Source organism: Onychostoma macrolepis, chromosome 03 (genome assembly GCF_012432095.1).
Source record: "Onychostoma macrolepis isolate SWU-2019 chromosome 03, ASM1243209v1, whole genome shotgun sequence".
Lineage (NCBI taxonomy): Eukaryota > Metazoa > Chordata > Actinopteri > Cypriniformes > Cyprinidae > Onychostoma > Onychostoma macrolepis.
In genome coordinates, this window is record NC_081157.1 from 52602104 (window position 1) to 52622442 (window position 20339).

Below are 20339 nucleotides of genomic sequence, written 5' to 3' on the forward strand. Positions count from 1 at the left end.
AAGCTTGCAGTTCTGGAAAATGGTGGCGCTGGAGACTAAATGATTCCTGATGGTTTCACAGCAAATTTTTCACCTTAATTATTGTGCAGTTAACGTGTCTTTTCTTCTCCACCTGTTTTTTCTGACCCTGCTGACCCAATGAGCATTTCACTGCCCAATGGTCATGCCTTAACTTTGCTAATTCTATTATTGAATTAGTATTGCATCCTTCTCATGGGCATTTAATTATTATTATTATTTTTACTTTTACTCTGAGTTCAATCTCTTTTTTTGGCTCATTTTATCTGTAAAAGAAAACTTGCCTAATAATTCCGCACACAGTGTATGTCAGAAACGGACATTTCCACAACTATGAGAAACGCATATCGTGCCATCTCAGCATGTTTTTATGATTGAATATAAAATGTCAGGCCCCATCACAGACAAATTTGTATATGTTAGAATGGTTACCTAACCAATTTCTTTGATACAAATAGCATTTTCTTATTGGTCACATGTCCCTGATTGTATTTAACATGGTTTTGTAATTCCTATAAGAAATATAAGCAACTTTTCTGTCAACTGTAGTACACAAGAATCACAGAATACCCGCCAGGCGCTCGTATAGTTGTAAAAAAAACTACCTTTACACAGGAGATTTTTACAAAAACATAGCCGTGTATATTTACCCCCACCTTCATCTACACAGTTAAAGAGATCCACTCATCAATATTTCCTCAAAAAGTACATTTTTATATCATCATTTCCTGTGACAGGACTGACTTTATAGCTTTCTTTGATGCAGAAAAAGTTACGTTTTGTGTTCTTAAGTTTTGATAAGCATTCCTATTTTAAATTATTATTATAATCTTAATGTTAATGTAATATTAGACTGCTAAAGTTACGGTCACACAACCATTTAACAGTCATTAAAAGGTTACACTACTCTATTCAATTACTGTGTAGTTCTATGGAAATATAACTTCATAATATATAAAGTACACTTTACTATGATACAGCAAATATAAATCACTACACATTTAACTGAAGAGTAACTGTGGTGCCACATCATATTACGGCTCAGTAACAACAGAGTAAAACTATAGTAATATCTACATTATTAGGAAATTACATGGTAATCGTAGAAACTGCATGTCATTTCCTCGGTAATAATGTAGATATTACCATGGTATCACTCTGTTATTACCAAGCTGTAATATGAAGTGATACTGTGATGGTAGCCCTTTCTGACCTTGAACTGCAACCTTTCTCTTAAGCCTAGATTTCTTCTGTTGCTCTCTCCATAATTTGCACCTACTGTATGTCTTTGGTCTCGCTCATTGAACTCATGAATACTTGTCCTTCTTTCCTTTTTTCTGCCTCCATCTCTCCCTTTCTTTCTTTCTTTTTTTTTTTTTTTTTTTTTTTTAAGTTGTATTGATTTAATTTTTTTGTTATCAACATTTTTTATTTTTCATACATAACATCCAAAAAATAAACAAATAAATAAAAAATACAAAATAATAAAAAAACAAAAAACAAAAAACCAACAACAACAGACACATACTCAATATCTCAAAGTCCAATCAAAGGGAGGGAAAGAGGGAAGGACAAGAAAAACATAAAAGTCACTCCTTTATACAGTCACGTATATCAAAGAGAAAGCACTGCCAAGCATCAATGGTAGAAGGCTTGGCCCCATTGATTCGTGCTGTTGTACATTCACAAGTCACTATTTGCAGGAGGCTACGGATCCAATATGTTTTTCCACACATGTGCGGTGTAAACCAGTTTTGTATTATTGTCTTCTTTGCAGCTGTAAAACCAGCAAACAACATTCTCTTTTGCATTGAACTTATACAGAGACCAGAATCATCATTAAGAAGACACAGACTTGGATTAACAGACCAATCAATATGCAGTAAGGATGATAGAACCAGGTTTACATGTGTCCATAGACTGATGACGACAGGACATTCCCAAAACATATGCAGAAAAGTACCTGACGATGTAGTATTACATATATGGCAGTTGAGATTTGGTTGTAGTTTCATTTTAAATCTTTTGTAAGGAGTTATGTATGCTCTATGAATGACTTTGAAGTGAATAAGACGATGAGCCAGATTTTTAGATGTTAAACTGAGATTAGACCACACTCTCTCCCAGTCGACAGATAAATTAAGGTCAGATAATTCCCCATTCCAAATAGTTTTAATAGAAAGAGGTTTTGTAATGCAATCAATAATCTTATTATATATTAAAGAAACAGACGGCCGACCAACAGATGGTGCAATCCAATCTTGCATAGGATGAGAGGAGATGGGAGATGCCCAAGGAACTCCATACGCTTTGAGAGGAGAACGTAATTGAAGACAGACAAAATATGCTGATGCTGGTAGACAAAATTTGGTTCTTAATGTCTGAAATGAACATAAGCCCTGGTTATCATATATATCACCACATGTGTTTACACCCAAAGAGGACCAAGAGGGTTGGACAAATGGACGATTTCCGCATACAAAATTAAAATTGTGCCATAAAGGTGTACTGTTACAAAATTTGAAGGTTCCTCCTATCCGACGTTCCACCGTTTTCCAGATTTTAATAGAGTTGGCCACAACTGGACCAAATTTATAATTATCCCCCTTTTTTCCTGTGCCAGTAAATAACATATCTTGGAGTCTATTTGCTTTAACCTTGTCAGCTTCAATCACTCTCCAAGAAACTGTAGATTGAGGATCAACCCAATTATGAAGAGCCGTAAGCTAGAACGACCAATAATACAGTTCAAAATTTGGTTCAGCCAGTCCTCCTGCGCTATTAGGATGTTGTAATGTGGTAAGCTTAATTCTGGGGCATTTATCATTCCAGATAAATTTAGAAATTATGGAGTTGATCTCCTTAAAGTAACCTGGAGGGGGAGAAAGTGGTAGCATAGAGAAAAAAAAATTAAATCGAGGTAACAAATTCATCTTAACAGTGGAGATTCTTCCTTGAAGAGATACTTTAAGATTCTTCCATCTTTGAATGTCATTTTTGACCTTAACTAAAATATTATTAAAATTGTCTCTGGCAATCTTATGAATGTTTTTATGTATGGTAATGCCCAAATAGATGAAAGATTCCTTAATAGGGATAAATGAGGGAATAGAAGAATTAACTTTAACATTGTTAATTGGCATTAAAGCAGATTTGCTCCAATTTATTTTATATCCTGATAAGCTACTAAAATGATCAAATTCCTTAATTATACTAGAGACTGAAACATCAAAGTGGTCTAAATATAGAATAATATCATCAGTGTATAATGAAATACTATGATTATGATCATGAATCGTAATCGATACTTCAGATTTCCTGATGGCTTGTGCTAAGGGTTCAAGAGATAGACAAAACAATAAGGGGGAAAGCGGACATCCCTGCCTTGTTCCCCGCTGCAAAGGGAATGGGGGGGGGAAATAATATTACCAGTTATGACTGATGCTGCAGGTGAGTGGTATAATGTCTTAATCATAGAAATGAAGTGTTCGCCGAAGCCGAAACATTGCAGAACTGCCCACATATAATTCCACTCTAGCCTGTCAAAGGCTTTTTCTGCATCAAGTGAAAAGACCGCACAAGGGGTCGGGTGGGAGTCGGCAAAGTCAAGAATATGAAGGAGTCGACGCATATTGTCAGATGCATTGCGCCCCTTGATGAAACCAGTTTGGTCCTCCTTGATCAGACTATAAATTACCTTCTCCATACGAAAAGCAAAAACTTTAGCATAGATTTTTAGATCACATGGGATAAGCGAAATCGGTCTGTAGCTGGAACAATCTAATGGATCTTTCCCTTTTTTAAGAAGTAATGAAATCAGTGATGTTTTTTGATCTCTATGAAATACCCCATGTTCAATTGCAAAATTAAATGAATTAAGCATAAGTATCCCTACCAAATCCCAAATTTCTAAATATAATTCAGGGGGGAGACCATCTAGACCTGGCGATTTGCCCTTTTGAAGGCTTTTTAGAGAGACGTGCAGCTCCTCCAAACTTAATGGGGCCTCCAAAGATTCTTTATCCATCTGTGAGATTCGAGGCAGTTCCAATTTATCTAAATACTGCTTACAAATTGGTTCATCAAAATCTGTTTCGGCTTTATACAGATTCATGTAAAAACCTTTAAATATGTCATTAATTGCTGCAGGGTTCGTGGTGACCTGATCATCCGATGATTTTATTGCACTAATATATGCCTTAGACTCGCATTCTTTCAACCTAAGGGCCAATAAATGACTAGGTCTCTCTGATTCAAAATAATATTTTTGCCTAGTCCTATGTAAAATAAATTCCGCCTTTGAGTGTGAAAGTAAATCATATTCTTCTTTTAAAGAGGACAACTGTGTAGCCTGTTGATCAGTAAAATGTTGTTTTTGTAGGTTTTGCAATGATTGGATTTTATTTTCTAATTGTGTAAACTGGTGAGTTTTCACTTTGGCAAGAGTAGAAGAGAAAGATATACAGAATCCTCGTATGGCACACTTAGTCGATTCCCACATTATTTGAGGATCCACATCAGAGGGCATATTGATTTCAAGAAATTCCTTAATATATTCTTTTAGTGAAGTAATGAAAGTCTGATTACTTAATAATGATATGTTAAAGCGCCATCTAGGGGACTTGGCTTTAACATCGGAGAGAGGAACACTGCACAACACAGCAGAAGGATCAGATAATAAAATTGGTAATATAGAAATGGAGGAATTCGACGAAATTAAAGATGGGCTGAGAAATATGTAGTCTATCCTAGAGAAAGTCTTATGTCTATTAGAAAAAAGTGAAGTCCTTAGCTTTAGTATTCTGAATTCTCCAAAGATCGATTAAGTTGAGCTCCGTGATAAATTTATTCAGTAATTTAGAAAATGGATTGGCTGTTGTATCAGATTGAGATTTATCTAAAGCAGGATTTATGACAGCATTAAAATCACCACCCACAACTAATGGGCAGTCAGTCTGCTCAAGTAATGTTTTGGAAATCTGTGTAAGGAACGCACTGTCTGTCTCATTCGGACCGTAAATAGAGACCAATGCTAACCTATTATTATATATTTTGCATCGGATAAAAACAAATCTACCCTTCTCATCACTACCAAGGTGTTCAATTGTTAAATTTAACTTTCGATTAACAAGGATAAGCACCCCCTTAGTTTTATTTTGAGCGCAGGAAAAAGCTGCTAATTTATAATATTTGTTCTGAAAACGTGCCACGTCAGATTGTTTTAAATGTGTCTCTTGAATTAGGGCACAGGAAATAGACTTACGGTGTAAATATTCTAACACACGGGTTCGTTTAACAGCAGAATTTAAACCATTCACATTCAGTGATAAAATATTTAGAGTATGCATTGAATATTCATAATCCCAAAATTTGAATCAATAAATGAAAAAAAACAAGCACTTCCATTCTGTAAGTAGCATGTAAACGCTGATGTGCATTTTAGACACCAAACCTCCTAGATGAAAAATCCCTTTAGAAATAAGATAAAATAAATAACAGTATAAATGTCTGTTGTAAAAAGTAAAAACAACATAAAAACCTGAACAACCAACAACCATAAACAAGGAACAACTCAGACCGCACATTACCGAGAACATAGGTCTGACTGAGCAACAAAAATAGTGATGGTTCGTGACCGATCCACTCCAACGCAAGACATGTCTCCCGAAAGGCCCACACAGCCAAAAAATATTTTTAATTAAACCTACTCTCAATTAGTCCCCTCCAAAAAAGAGAGAGAGAAAAAAAGGAGTGTCAGTCTTACCAGTAACGAGATCGTTATACCGGATATATAGGGACAATATCTCGGTAGTAGAGAGGAGAGAAGAAAAAGCAAAAAATAGAGTTAGCAAGCGTCCATGTCCATCCTAGCACCATCCCCTACTGGGCAGCTAGAACCATGTCCATCCCGGCCATCAAGTTCCTCTCGCTGGACCGGAGAGACAGCGGCCGCTGTTCCCCCGTCGCCGCCCCGCAGAGCCGCGGCATATGTCTTCTGCTGAGACAGGGAGCTGATAAAATCCTCCGCTTTCTGAGGGGAATCGAAGCTTTTCTGTTCCCCTTTGTGCAGTAGTTTAACCACCGCCGGATAGATGAGGAAGGGCTGGAGGCCAAGCGCTGTCATCTTCTTCAAAACCGGACCAAATGCCTTTCTCCTGATCGCTGTAGCTGGACTAAAGTCGGGAAAAAATAGTAGTGTAACATTGTTCTGTGCGCATTTCACCGGATAGGCCTGCCGAGCACCCTTCAGGATATCAGATCTGTCATGCCATCTCAGTACACGGAAGATAAGAGTGCGCGGCCAATCGGAGCCTCTCCCTCCGTCATACACGCGGTGCGCCCGGTCAATCTCAATGTCACGGCCCCTCAAGGAAGGAATCCACTTGGGAAGATTAACTCTGAGGAAACCAGCCGCGTCGGATCCCTCAGCCCCCTCTGGCAGCCCCACCAGTCATACGTTGTTCCTCCTGCACCTGTCCTCCATATCTATCATCTTCTCGGTGAGTCGCTCCAGCTCATTTCTTACGTCCGTGACTGCCCTCCTATCCTCACGTGCATCTGCTTGAACAGAATCAACGCGGTCACGTGTCTGCTTCGCCGCGGTAGTTATGGCCTCAAACTCCTCTCTTAGCTCTTTAACAGACTTGTTGGTCGCTTGTTTGTCCTCACGCAGTCCGCGCAATGCTGGAATCAGTACAGAGTCCATCGCATCTCTTACTGCCGAATTCACAACCGAATTCAAAGTGCTTTGCTGCTCTTTAAATGCTAGTTCAATACGGCTAGCGATAGCATTGTCGAGATCCTCTCTGGAGATGGCGGAATCTCTGAATTTTTTCTTCATTGGCGATTGCTCAATCTCTCTTTTCCGATCCCCTTTGTCTGCCTTAGCACTCATGATGGGTCCAATGCAGAGTGGTTCAAATTTTACTGACAGGATCATACAATATGTGGCAAAGTGAGCAGAGCGAAAGACTAAGCTTGCATCGCCGTCGAAGGGTCACGTGATCCCCCCTCTCCCTTTCTTTCTGAAGAAGTTTTCCTTTCTCTCAGGGTCTGCATTTAGTCGTTCATTGCTTTCGTCTCTCAGCTGCATTAACTGAAGCCATCTACCTGCACCTGTATGAACTGGAATAATTACAGTCATCATTACTCAAAGCTAATATAGATGACAATATATCTATATAGACCTAGGTAAAAGAGGTACAAAATAAATAAAAATTGTCGATGAGCATAAAAAGCTTCAAATTTACAGTGTAATGTCTATTTATTCAAGTAATGTTTTACAACGTCATGCGTTAAATACATATTATATGCAATAAAGGTAATAAAAAATAACAACGCCATTCATTTGTAAGGCCGTGTGTCAGAGGGATGTGACTGCTATTGCTCAGCCTGCTAGCATACACACTGTTAACATGCAATCAAGGGATTTCAGTAGTTCTGGATTTAAAACAGTTTCATTATTTTCTGGGATGTTTTACCTTGACAAGGCCTGACCCTTTAGCTCGTCCTCCTCAAAAAAACACACAAAAACAAGCTTAAAACAATAAAACAAATCAAATACAGAACTCATCCTTTATCAGTGTCGGCTTCACCTCAGGCAAATGATGTCACTTCCCTTAAAGGCTTATTGCACACATTTTATGTTGAGTTTTATGTAAATGTGACAGGACTGACCGAAAACAATAGCATTTATTTCTAGAATTTATGTTTAATTTCATGTTTTTAATCAATTGATGTGAATGATAACAACTTCAACTTGTTATTGATGGAGTTTTTTTGTTCTAAATAACAGTTGTTAGCATAACAAAACTATGAAAGCTGAAGGTCTACTTTTATTCACTGTAACAGGGTGTCTACAGATATGAACAAGTTAGATTTAAGACTTTTTAAGGCCTTTTTAATACCACCATATGTAAAATTTAAGACCAAACCTGTGAAGGAAATACACATTATATTACATACGTAAATGTAATATTTAATGTGTTTTTAAATTTAAAAAGAAAACAAAATATCATCGCTGTCAAAAATGCTATTTATTATTACGATATACAGAGAACTATTCATATCTGAAGATAATATCCCATACAAAACATCCCTCAAAAGCTCCACATCAGCAATATTTTTGGTGGTGTAAATGAAGCAATATTTTCATCAGTTTTCTATTCAGCATTTACATATTTAAATCTGCATGTTTTTAAGTCCAATATTTTTTAACCTAATTAAATGTATGCGTCATCTTTCATGTCAAATTCCTACAACTGATGAGGAAATGTAATATACACAACAGGGCTGTTAGCAATCAAATTAAATAATTTGCACTACAAATTTACAACCGCAATAAATAATGTTATGAGATTAATGTTTTAAATACATTTTTTTCAATATACAAATAAGAAATGTTGGTGGAAAAATGCACTTTTAAACTAACTAAAGCACCAGCAGGTGGCGGTAATCACTTATTCATTCAAAACACTGAGTCATTCAACAAACATGTGAGTGCTGCTTGGAGAATGTGCAATACTTCTGATCTTTGTTTGGAACTATTTTCGCTGGTGAAATAGAACAAAACAGTCAATATTCTGTTTAAAATGTAAGTAACTACTTGTTTCTTGAGCCAAAATCAATGTAACATTTGCAATCATGAAAATATTTTGCAAAATAGTCCCCTTGACATGGTATGTTATCAACATGTTATAAATAAACTAAACATTTAGAATATTTACCTCAGTATGATTTCTCTGTATAAGTCTCTCACAGAGACAGGCAGCATCAGCCTCAACAGCGCAACATTGATACCAGAAATACACTATTATCAATCGCTGTTTACGCTGAATGTAATAAAATGTCACTTAAGTTTTAATCAGGCTATTTGTCCCGTCGGGCAAGTAAAATCCTCAAGCAGTTTTTCAGTAAACTTGCATTAACCCATTTAAAGCAGCTCGGAGGCTTGTCAGCGAGCTGGTGGTGTTCGACCTGCATTCTGCCTCCGCAACTCTCTCTGATGATGCAATAACTACAGCGCGGGGAAAACATACTCTTCCATCTGTCCAATGATTGTGAACAGTCACTGGGTCCGTCAGACTGGTGAAACTTTTGCAGTAATGAGACCGAAGATATTTAAGACCCCCTGAATCTGAATTTAAGACTTTTTAAGGCCTTTTTTAAGCAAAACTTTATTTAATACATTTTAAAACTTTTTAAGGACCCGCGTCCACCTGCTATAGCTCGATCTGCAAGGCTTCTCTGAAAGACAGCGCTTGTACAGCCGGCTAATGAAAGCTCTGTAAGCTGGGTCTGTATAAAAGGGGTTTTATTGTGTATGAACTGATATTGAGGACTGTGCATTGCTCAAAGATCTGGCGAGAGTGCGTCTGTAGACAACGTCATATGGTTTTGTTTACAATTTCTGGTTCACTTGCAAAAAGGGCAGCGTGAAAGCGAACCGCACCAAAAAAAAAATTAACATTGTATTTGGTCCGGACCAAAGCAAGTGAACTAGCGGACTTTCCTGGTGTGAATACACCCTAGATAGAATAAATCCTTTTGTGGGAGACTTTGAGCTTTGTAACTCTGCAGATCTCGTACATTCACAAACAGCTATATAACACACTAAAGAAAAGGAAAAATAGAAATCGCATCATATTACCCCTTTAATGTAAGATAAGCTTTATCACTGAGGCCTTTAAAAACAAATGACTGTGCGCCTCATTTACGAAACGAACGTACGACAGAAAATTGGGCGTACGGTCATTTCGACGCAAAACTTGGAATTTATCAAAATGGACGTGAGCGGTGGCTACGATCAAATCACACGTCAGGTCTGAGCTCGTGTACGCAAGTTTTTGAGTTACACCTGTTTCACACATGCTCCGTTTGCAGTGCGTATGCGGTCCGGTGCAGAAGCAGCACGGACTCATTGTGCTTTCACACAGAACGCGTTTGCAGTCCGCTCCCAGGGGCCGGTTGCACCAGCTGAATGTAAATTACAACCTAGTTTTGACGTAAATGGGCACTAAGTTACAACTTACGCACTACTAAATATTTTTTCGTTGCACCATTACACTCAGTTGAAGTGTAACTCTATGTATAAACTAAATATTTACGGACGCGTCTGGTCAGGAGTAACGGTTGGAATAAAATAGCAGACTGAGTGAATTGCACCAATATGCTCTTCTTTTACCTGACAACCTCCAATCCTTTAGGCATATATGACGCTGCTGACATTTACACTCACGTACATATTAAGAGAGAGAACAATATGTGAATAAAAGTACTTGGTTTTATTTTTAGCCCGTCTTCAACACCCCATCTACAGCGCGCCTCTGTGCACTTCGGTCCGTGTTTGCGCATGTCAGATGAAATAATAAATAAATGACATTTCTTATCTTTTTTCTTTTCTTTCAGTATTTATTGATCCTTATTTCAATTACAGTTTCTGAATGTTATTTACATATAAAAATAGCTTACATATAGACTAATGTTATTAATGTGTCGTTTTTAATGGAACTTGTTTTCACCGTTAGTATAGGTGAGGCAAAAGAAGGATTAATTAAAATCAATAACATTTAAACAAGTTCTGCTCGCGTATTTGAAGGTTTCTATTGGATGATTTAGGGTAAACGTCATTTTATGCCACTACGCATTACTTTACGGTTTCTCTACAGTTCTGTATGCTATTTACACAGTGCAAATAGCTTTAGATTATATTTATTCTATGTTAAAATAGCAGGATCCTGCTAATTACTTATTGCAAATATTGAATAAAAGGGTGATTAATTGTGGCGAAAAACATTATTAGAGAAAAACATTACTTATTGCAAATAGTGGCAATTATCTGCACCTCTGCATTGTAATACATTATAAAATAGTATGCAATAACTTATTGAGTGTAATTTTTAAAGTTTATTTCAAATTATTAAATGGATGCCTAGCCTTACGACCGGGTGTACGTCCAGCTGGTGCAACCGGCCACGGGAGTGTAATGCTCAAGACCAGACACCACCGATCCCCATCTAACCCCGTGGTGGAATCTGGATAAATGAAGTAACAGATCTGTTCTTACTATCCTGTTATATTTATTTTTGACATGTTTCAATAAAAAATATGAATAATGTAAATATGGCCATAAATATCAATAACAAATCACATACTGAGTTTTCTGCAACAAGTAGTCCAACTGTTACATTATGAAAAAATGGTTTGCATTCAAACGAAAGTAGTGCAGTAAGAAATATACTTTTTGCACTACTGTTTTTTATATATATATATATATATATATATATATATATATATCCACGTCAATGTAATAAATAAAATAATGAAATACATTATATGACACATTTCTGCTACAAAATATACAACTGTAACATTATAAAAATAAAAATTAAAAAAAAGTTAAATTCAAAATTGAAAGCTGCCAAGCAGTCATCAATAACTAAATGTAAAATCAGTAAGCATCTCGAGAGAAAGAAAGAAAGAACAGGCTAAAATCACTTACATTTAATTGCCAAATGCATAACTGTAAATGTTGCTAGTCACTGTACCTTGAGTCGTCAGTTCACTTCTGCTCGTTTGTCTTGAAAAAATATTTGTCAGTTTGGCACATTTGGCCGCGTCATCCTCCAATGCCTTTCTTTTTACACAGTAACTTTAACACATAGACGTTATTCTGTGTATGTAAAAAAATTAAAATAAATTTTAAAAAAGCAGGCGAGTCTGCCGGCCCAATTTATGGGCGGGGCAGAGCGGCCCACCGGGAATTCTCCCGGTTCTCCCGATGGCCACTCCGGGCCTGATAGAATGTATTTGTATTTGCCAGCACTAAATCTAACCAGTAGGTGTGAGTATTGTTACTCTCTTACCAGGAGAGTGTGTAGATCCCGAATCAGAAGTGGATCTGTGTTGATGCTTTTCCTGTTCCTCCTGAAAATAGAATAAAACTCAGTTTGCCACAAAACTGTTTCTTTACTGAAACATTACACATAATAATAAATAAAGCATCTTTACTTGTTTGTGTGCTCTGCTTAGTGTTTAATCCAAACTTTGTCTAAAGTAAATGTGTGTGTAGTTGTAAAGGAATCTCTGAAGTTATGCACACAAACAGGTCCCTGCCATTGATGTACAATCACTGATGAACGCATTTGGTTTTAATTACTAAAAAAACACAGATGATGTGACATTATCTACCACCTGAGTACCCTTACAAAAAAATACTGCAGTTTTAAAAAAAAGTAATACTGCAGTTTTTGTTACATGTAGAAAAATGTAGTTTTTTGGACACAAAAAAAACTGCATTATTGCCGTTTTACTGCAATACATCTGAAGTACTATTGAAATACAACTCCAGTAGAGCTGCAGTATTACTAACAAACAACTGCAATAGAACTGCAGTATTACTGCAATACAGCTGAAGTAGTACTACAGTTATACTGCAATAAATCTGCAGTAGTACTGCAATATATAATACAACTGATGTACAATTCAGTACTACCAAAGTGCAATACTAATAAAATGCTGTACAGTAACACTGAAATGCAACCAGAATATTCAGAATAACAAGTTTTATTTTACACAACTACAATATAATAAATTAAGGTACAAAACAACAGTGAATGTCTCAAACAGCAATGCAACAATAAATGATTTTACTTTTCTTTAAACTTAAAATAACAGGCTGAGAGTTACACTAAATGTATTTAGTGTTTATTTACAAATCACACAATCATGCACATTTCTTCCCGCATTATTCTGACGGGTTTCATTTTTTGAAGAGCTTATCCTCATCGTTTTGCTTGGTTCTTATGACTGCCTTCATCTCAGATGTGGAAACACTATTTTGGATGTAGTCTGGAAAAACAAACAAACAAAAACTCAGAAAATTTCAAGTTTCAGTTACACTTTTCACTACTACAGGCATATTTAGTATGCTTAAAATAAATCCTGAATTGTGATGTTACCAAGTGTTTGTGTAAAGTATTCATTCTACTCCCAATTCATTTCTTATGGCATATTGGTCAGCATTAACAATGTCTTTGAACACTCCAGGAAACAGAAGTTAAAAGGTTGGTTCACCCAAAAATGAAAATTCTGTCATCAATTTCTCACCCTCATATCGTTCCAAACCCGCAAGTCTTTCGTTCATCTTCAGAACACAAATGAAGATCTTTATAATGAAATCTCAGAGCGTTCTGTTCCTCCACTGATAGTCCATTCAACTACCCCTTGCACAATAACATGCATTTCTGGAAAAAAGCATAGACACAATCACGTTTAAGTACTCCAAAGTACTCCAAAGTTATTTGCCCTCTTTATCATTTTGGTTTTTCGTTCAAAATTATAACCTTAAATAAATTAATTAAATAATAATAAAAAGAAAAAATAATAGAAAAAAAAACAATTTACAAATATACAAGTATATAATTTAATATATTATATAGAATATGTGTGTTCCACAGTTATTGTGCCCCCTTCATTTAATACTTTGTGTAGCCTATAACTCATACTCACACATAGGGGCTCATCCATGGCTAGGTGTGCATTACATGATTTTAATGCATGAGGTGGAGGCAAAGAACCACTCGACATGAAACAGGTTGAAACTGAAGTTGATTAAAATTGTGTAATACAAACCTGTTACAGCTAGTTTAAAAAGTTAAGTTAAATCTGCCTTTAAAGAGATAGCTAACCCAAAATGAAAATTCTGTCATTAATTAGTCACCCTTGTGTGGTTTCACACCCGTAAGACCTTCATCCCTCTTTGGAACACAAACAAAGATATTTTTAAAGAAATCAGAGAGCTTTCTGACCCTGCACAGACACCAACGCAACTTACACAATCAAGTTCCAGAATGGTAGGAAAGACATCGTTAAAGTAATTCATCAAGCGACACGAGTGTTTGCATCCAAAAAAAAAAAAACTACTTTACCACTTATTTACAAAAACATTGATCTGTAATGTGCATTCACAAGAGCATCACAATGCATGAGTGTTGTGTTCATGCGGCAGAAGACAGAACTGAGATAAAACCACTGTAGTCACACGGATTACTTTCACAATGTCTTTCATATTGTTCTGGAACTTAAATGTGTAAGTGGCGTTGCTGCCTATAGAGAGGGGTCAGAAAGCTCTCTGATTTAATCAAAAATATCTTAATTTGTGTTTTGAAGATGAACAAAGGTGTTACGGGTTTGGAACGACATGAGGGTGAGTAATTAATGACAGCATTTTCATTTTTGGGTGAACTAACTCTTTAATGTTTGTGGAGTACAATTTGACTGGAAGCGTAAAACCAAGTTAATTTTCATGAGTTTGTTTGGTTACAGGTCTTTAGATCTAGCGTTCTGACTGTATGTGTGTGCTACAGTACAAGCAGCGCATTGATTTAAAATAGCGATGAAACTGATTGTAATTATCTGCATTCACTGTTTTAATGCACACCTTCCAGTCAATCAGAGAGAATCAGAGTCCACCAAAAAAAAAAAAAAAAGTTGAGAGCTTATGTTAAGCATTGAGAATAATTGCTGTTATAACTAGATTTCATTACCTTTCCACTGCCTCAGCTCTCTCTCTGTTTTCATACTGAAATGGCTCTAGTATTGTAGATCTTCTTTTAGCTCTTTGATTTCATTTAACTCCTAGATCTCTTCATGTCTGAAGATCTCTTCCATGGATGAGACGACAGAGGACTTATACACTTGATTTCTCCAGCACTCCCACAGGTCTTAGTTTCTGAAATACAATAGCAGTTATTATGTATTCTAAACTATAAAGATAATAGTTAATAAAAGATCAATTAAATCAAGTAGATTACTGCTCACCATTATTTGAGTGCTTGTTTCACCACAGCCATCATCCTCTGTTGAATTATATTTTTGGTCGTCTTTTTTTAGTTGTTACCAGTGCATTTCCTGAAAATAGCAATAACACGATGATAAAATGTCCATTTGCACACATTAATGTCACAATACCGCACATAAATGCTGGTGTACAGTGCTGTGAAAAAAAATCCTGATTTATTCTATTTTTGAGTATATCAGCACTAAATATTGTCAGATATTCCTAAGAAAATTAACATAAAACAAAGGCAAGTTTCATTAATAAACTGTATTTTGTGTTTATTCAGGTTGCCTGTTTCATGCACTTTTTTTTGAAGATTTGAACCAATTTAAGTCAAGTCACCATTATTTATATAGCGCTTTATACAATACAGATTGTTTCAAAGCTGCTTTACAGTGATAAAAATAAATATAATGATGCAAACTGAATTCACATCTGCTGTGAAGCAGCTCTAAACAGTAAAACGTGTCATTGTTCAGTTGAAATCAGTGTTGACTCGATAAAAATCATCAAATATAAAATAATTTCAGTGCATCTAGATAGCAGTGGTGTCATCATCCAGCTCAGTTCAGTCCTCATCAATAGTGTCAGTGGAGTCAGATCAATAATATTGCTGAATATTATTAGTCCTCAAATAATGCCAAAATTCGACAGCGGCAAGGAACCCAAACTCTGTCAGGTGACAGAATGGAGAAAAAAAAAACATTGGGAGAAAGTATGTTTAGTTTAGGGATCAGTTCTCCTCTGGCCAACAAATAAACATGGTGTGATTATGATTCAGGCTGCATCACAATTTAGTGTGAAATATACAGGACTGTAGGCCTACAAGTAGCTGGAGTTACGGATCTCATTTAAAGACTAAAATCACGTTACATTTGTGGCTAACTAGAATGTGAGTGACCTTTAATGCATTTCCAGAAATAAAGTCTCACCAACATCTGTTGAGTGCCTTTTCACTTTCTCTCTTCTCCTCTTTCCTAATGCTTCCTCTGCTGCAAAGAGGGGTACACTGTACACTGTACACTTTTCAATGATTTATTCCTCATGTCAATTAGGGGTTGATGCTCTCCTAGAAACAAACAAACAAGCAAATACACTGTATTCAGTATAATTTTGTTTATTCCATTATTGTAAATGGTACTGATGCTATTGAACTGAACTGAGCTGGACAATGACATATAACTCATTTCTACAGAACGGCTTATAACAAATTGCTGAGCCATAGCAGAGTTAAATACATCTATACACAGGGTTGTCACTGGCTGGATTGAGATGTTGGTGTTTATTATAGTAAAAGTGTAGTAAAAACAGCATTAAACCAGTTGTTTGTCGTTCTATCACAAGCACCTCGCGCACTGACCGCGTGCGCTACAGATCAGCACTGAAGCGCGTTTCCTCTCATCTTCTTCTCATCTCAGCGGGTTCAATAAGATATCCGTCATTTTATATAAGTCATTAAATAAGTCATTTTACATCTCTCTAAAATTATAAATAAAGATATGAGGACATTATACTCACCGCTAAACTTGATGACTGGACAAAGTCAACGCTCCACCTCGCCTGATGAACTTCTTCCGGAAAGCGTTTCTTCTCTTTTGTAGCACTTGTGAATGGTCTCGGAGTGTAATGTTGTTATGTCTTTGTGCTTTAATTGTGATAATTCACATATGAACGATGTTGTCAAACCAAAACGTGTTTTATACTTTTATATCCATCCTGCAGTAGACACTACGGAAAAGACGCTGATTTACTGTTACAAGTAATCCTCTGCTCGCGAGACTCGTTGTCAGGACAACGACCTTTGGCGCGAAGGAATATCACACGTGCGGTTTATTATATATCTATGCGGGTGAAATATTCCATAGGCAAATATTTTTGTACGAATATTTTATAGGAAGTCTACATTACAAAAAAAAAAAACTTGCCAACCACAGCACTTGCTACATGTTGCACAATACAGCATAACTGCAGTACAGGGCCTATACAATACGACTTTATTGGCAATGAAAAGAACCTCATTGCCATTAAAGTGAAATTACTGAACCGACATAGGAGCTTTATTTTAAAAAAAATGCTCATAAAAAAATACAATTAAATAAATTTAATCAGACAGATTTAGACGTTTTTGCATCTGATATCTTCACCTGCATTTCAGCGTATCACTGAACTGCAGTTATATTGTATCTGTACTTCATTACACTGCAAATCTACAGTTGCACTTCATTGTACTTCAGTTTTACTGCTCTTGAACTTTAATGAACTGCAGTTATATACTTCATTATACTGCAATTGTCCAGTTGTACTTCATTGTACTGCAGTTTCACTGCAGTTGTACTTCAATAAACTGCAGTTATTTTTTGTAAGGGTATTCGCGAGCTTTCAGCGGAGCTGAAGATCATCACTGTCCTGAAGAATTTGTACTACTAGGATATATAATTATTTTGATGTAGCCTATAGATCATGTAACTATTGCATTAAAAACGTTTCTATATGAATTCCAATTCCATAAATTAAACTCAAAGTAAACATAAATATTCACCTCAGTATACATCTTCTCTAATATTAAATATAACACGATAATGGCGCTAAACATGCGCGTAAATAACACGCACATCACTCTTTATGAACTGAATCAGAAGAGCAGTGGTTATGATGTTACGATCAACGCGGAAGCTCCGACAAAACCGAGTTGAAAAGCTTCGAGTAATGAACAGCTGTGTTGAGCGCTTCACTAGCAGCGACAACATTATCACAATATGACAGAAAAATAAAGATCTATGAACTTACACTCATGCAGCACTCGAAGAACATCAAGCTGAAAGTAACCGGAAAGGGGCGTAACAAGAAGGGGCGTATTTTTCCCTGTGTGGGACTTCTGGTCTGTATTTGTTCAAGCATTAATAAAAAAAAAAAAAAGGTAACCTCCCGTTCTATCTCGTGAAGACAGCACGGAAGTGACTAAAACTGCAATTCATCGACTGGCCGCTGGAGGGCCTGAAGCGGACTGCAAGAAGGCTGCGTAACTTATGCAAGGGGCATAACTTGAAGTTGTTATGACTCACACTGTTAGAGAGACTTTGGACTATGAGGTTCTGATTGGGTAGTTGATGAGTAAACCCCCCTGGGTGCCGGTCAGAGCACCAATAATGAGGAGACAGGTGATCAGTTTTAGACGGTGTATTGGCAGAGAAAGGTAGGGCCACAGATGTACAATAAAAGGTGAAGATAGTCTGCAAAAATAAGTACAATGAAGAAAATGAATAAACTAAATTATATAAACAACAGTAAACATTCACTGTTACACAATGAAGCCAAAGTATTCCCAATTCACATCAGTGATATTTCTCTACAAACATACGGTTAAATGAAGGGAAAGAAGGTCTTTCACAGAGAACTACAAGCCATGAGTGAGAATTTGTCACTATGAACATACAGCTATCATATATGGGTAGTTGTGGTGCATTTGAGCAGCATCTGCATAAACATAACACTCATCACTCATTCGGTAATTTAACAGCCCAATAGAACTACATCGCGTCATTCAAACAGCTTTAAGAAACACTGTAATACATAACACTGATTTACATCCAGATAATGAATGAATAATCACTAGTTAACCCTCTGGGGTCTGAGGTCATTTTGGGGCCCTTGAGATGTTTTGACATGCCATGATATTTGTGCTTATTTCAGCTACTTAAATCATACTATTGACCAACATGTAATTTTTTTTGTATTCAGCACAAACTGTGCTACAATAATATGTGACCAAGATGGATGTACATGTTTGCATTTTTTAGAAAAAAAATATTATGCGTGGTTTGTAAGTTTTGGGGGGAAAAATGTAGCTGAAATAAGGCCATAAAACCCACACTAAATAGTCCTGACCAAGACTTTTGAGTAATCAGTCTTGTAGGCTAGAATATTTACTTCAAAATTATGTGAAAATCATTCTGCTTACTCATTCACAGAAAACAATATATTGATTTAAAATTTTCAAGACATGTTTTGTGATCGAGGGTCTATATGCGAGGGAGTGGCAATGGCCATGAATATTAAGTGATTTTCACCTGAGAGACAAAGGGCCCTCCCCTATGGGCCCCTAATGGCCCATCAGTGTGACTGTGACTGTGAGGAGATTGAAAAAAAGGTTTTTTTTTAATTATTTGTATTTTATTTACAACACAGTATAATCAAAACATACATAATGAAGGTCAAAGACACATTATTGTGCACACTGATCTAACCACAGAGATGTGAACAGACTTTGAGTCATTCCTGCAACAGATTCTGTTCAACAAGTGAAACAAGTAAATCATACCTGATATTTACTGATAGTGTTATTTAAGTGTTTCTACTTCTTTCCATGGATTCAAGAAGAAAAAAACATAATCAGTAGAGAAGGAGCTTGTTTTGACATAGAATATCAGTGTAGTTGAACATCTGATGCTGGTACAGCGCTCTCAGAGGAAAACAGTTTGAAGAGACATCAGGATTCATCTGGTGCTGGTATCTGATTCAATAAAATACAAACAAAAAAACATTTGTGAGCATGTTAATGTCAGGAACATCTGTATATATATATATATATATATATCATAAATATCATATATATCACTATCATAAAAAAGAGAAAGCAATCTTATATCTGAGAAACTAATTATTATTGTTTAGCACGCTATTAAAATATATTTGTGAACAGAGTATTAATAATAAACATGCTCTAAACATTCTTAGACGCGTAGCATTCATCATGTTGTCGTTTGGGGGAAAACCCAGCTAACTGTTAGTAGATCTGTTCCAAGTTTATGTCACAATAAAACGTTAACTAATGTAAAAAAGAAACATTACTTACTCATCTCCTCTGCTGGATGAAATCGTGTTCTTCTTTGGAGGGAAATCCTGCTTTTACTCAGCGCGTCTTCCAGAAACGAACAGTAGCCGCGATGAAGGACCTCCTCTTTGTTTGTGTTGTTGGGCGTTTGCACGCGCGCACTTACCACGTGGCTATTTACATATGAACAGCGCGAGCCGCGCGGGGGCGGGGTCACAGAGATAATGAGTCAGACGGGACAGACTGAACATCGTGTTGGTTTCATATGGATTACTTCATCACAGAATGTTTGTTTTCAAAGTAGACACTTCAAGCTTTCTATAGATATAACTCCTATGTCTCTGTGTTGAGTATTTGCTGAGTTACAGTTCATTTTAGTGACGCGTTTCTAAAAACAGTTCGCGGAGACGGAGAAGACAGAGAGCGCACCCTGTTTGTTTTCTTTATTCTTCAGAAGCACAAAGTTTAGTTGTAATTATGAGTGTATACAAATAAAAGTAGACCCCTTACAGATTCGAATGGTGTATTGCTTTTATCTGTACGATCAAAAATGGCAGAGTAATTCAAGCTCATTTCGGCCTTATCAGGAAAATCTGCCTCAAAACGCATATATGCGTTTGTCGACCCCAGAGGGTTAAGTATCATTACCAG

General features: G+C 36.4%; 1 protein-coding gene across 3 annotated transcripts in view; it reads right to left on the minus strand.

Moving 5' to 3' along the window:
• The window catches only part of LOC131536479 (interferon-induced very large GTPase 1-like), a 43074-nt gene extending 25372 nt beyond the window's left edge, over positions 1-17702 (minus strand). Inside the window, exons 1-7 of one of the 3 annotated variants that reach the window (XR_009269985.1) lie at positions 17645-17686; positions 16376-16585; positions 15790-15926; positions 14839-14928; positions 14565-14749; positions 13126-13262; positions 12583-12867 (exon numbers count right to left, since the gene is read on the minus strand). The gene's annotated coding sequence lies outside the window, so the exon portion shown is untranslated. Of the gene's footprint in view, positions 1-11882; positions 11944-12582; positions 12868-13125; positions 13263-14564; positions 14750-14838; positions 14929-15789; positions 15927-16375 lie in introns of those variants that run through there. The other 2 variants (XR_009269986.1, XM_058769430.1) reach the window with 2 other exon arrangements.
• Between the last annotated feature and the right edge of the window lie 2637 nt (positions 17703-20339).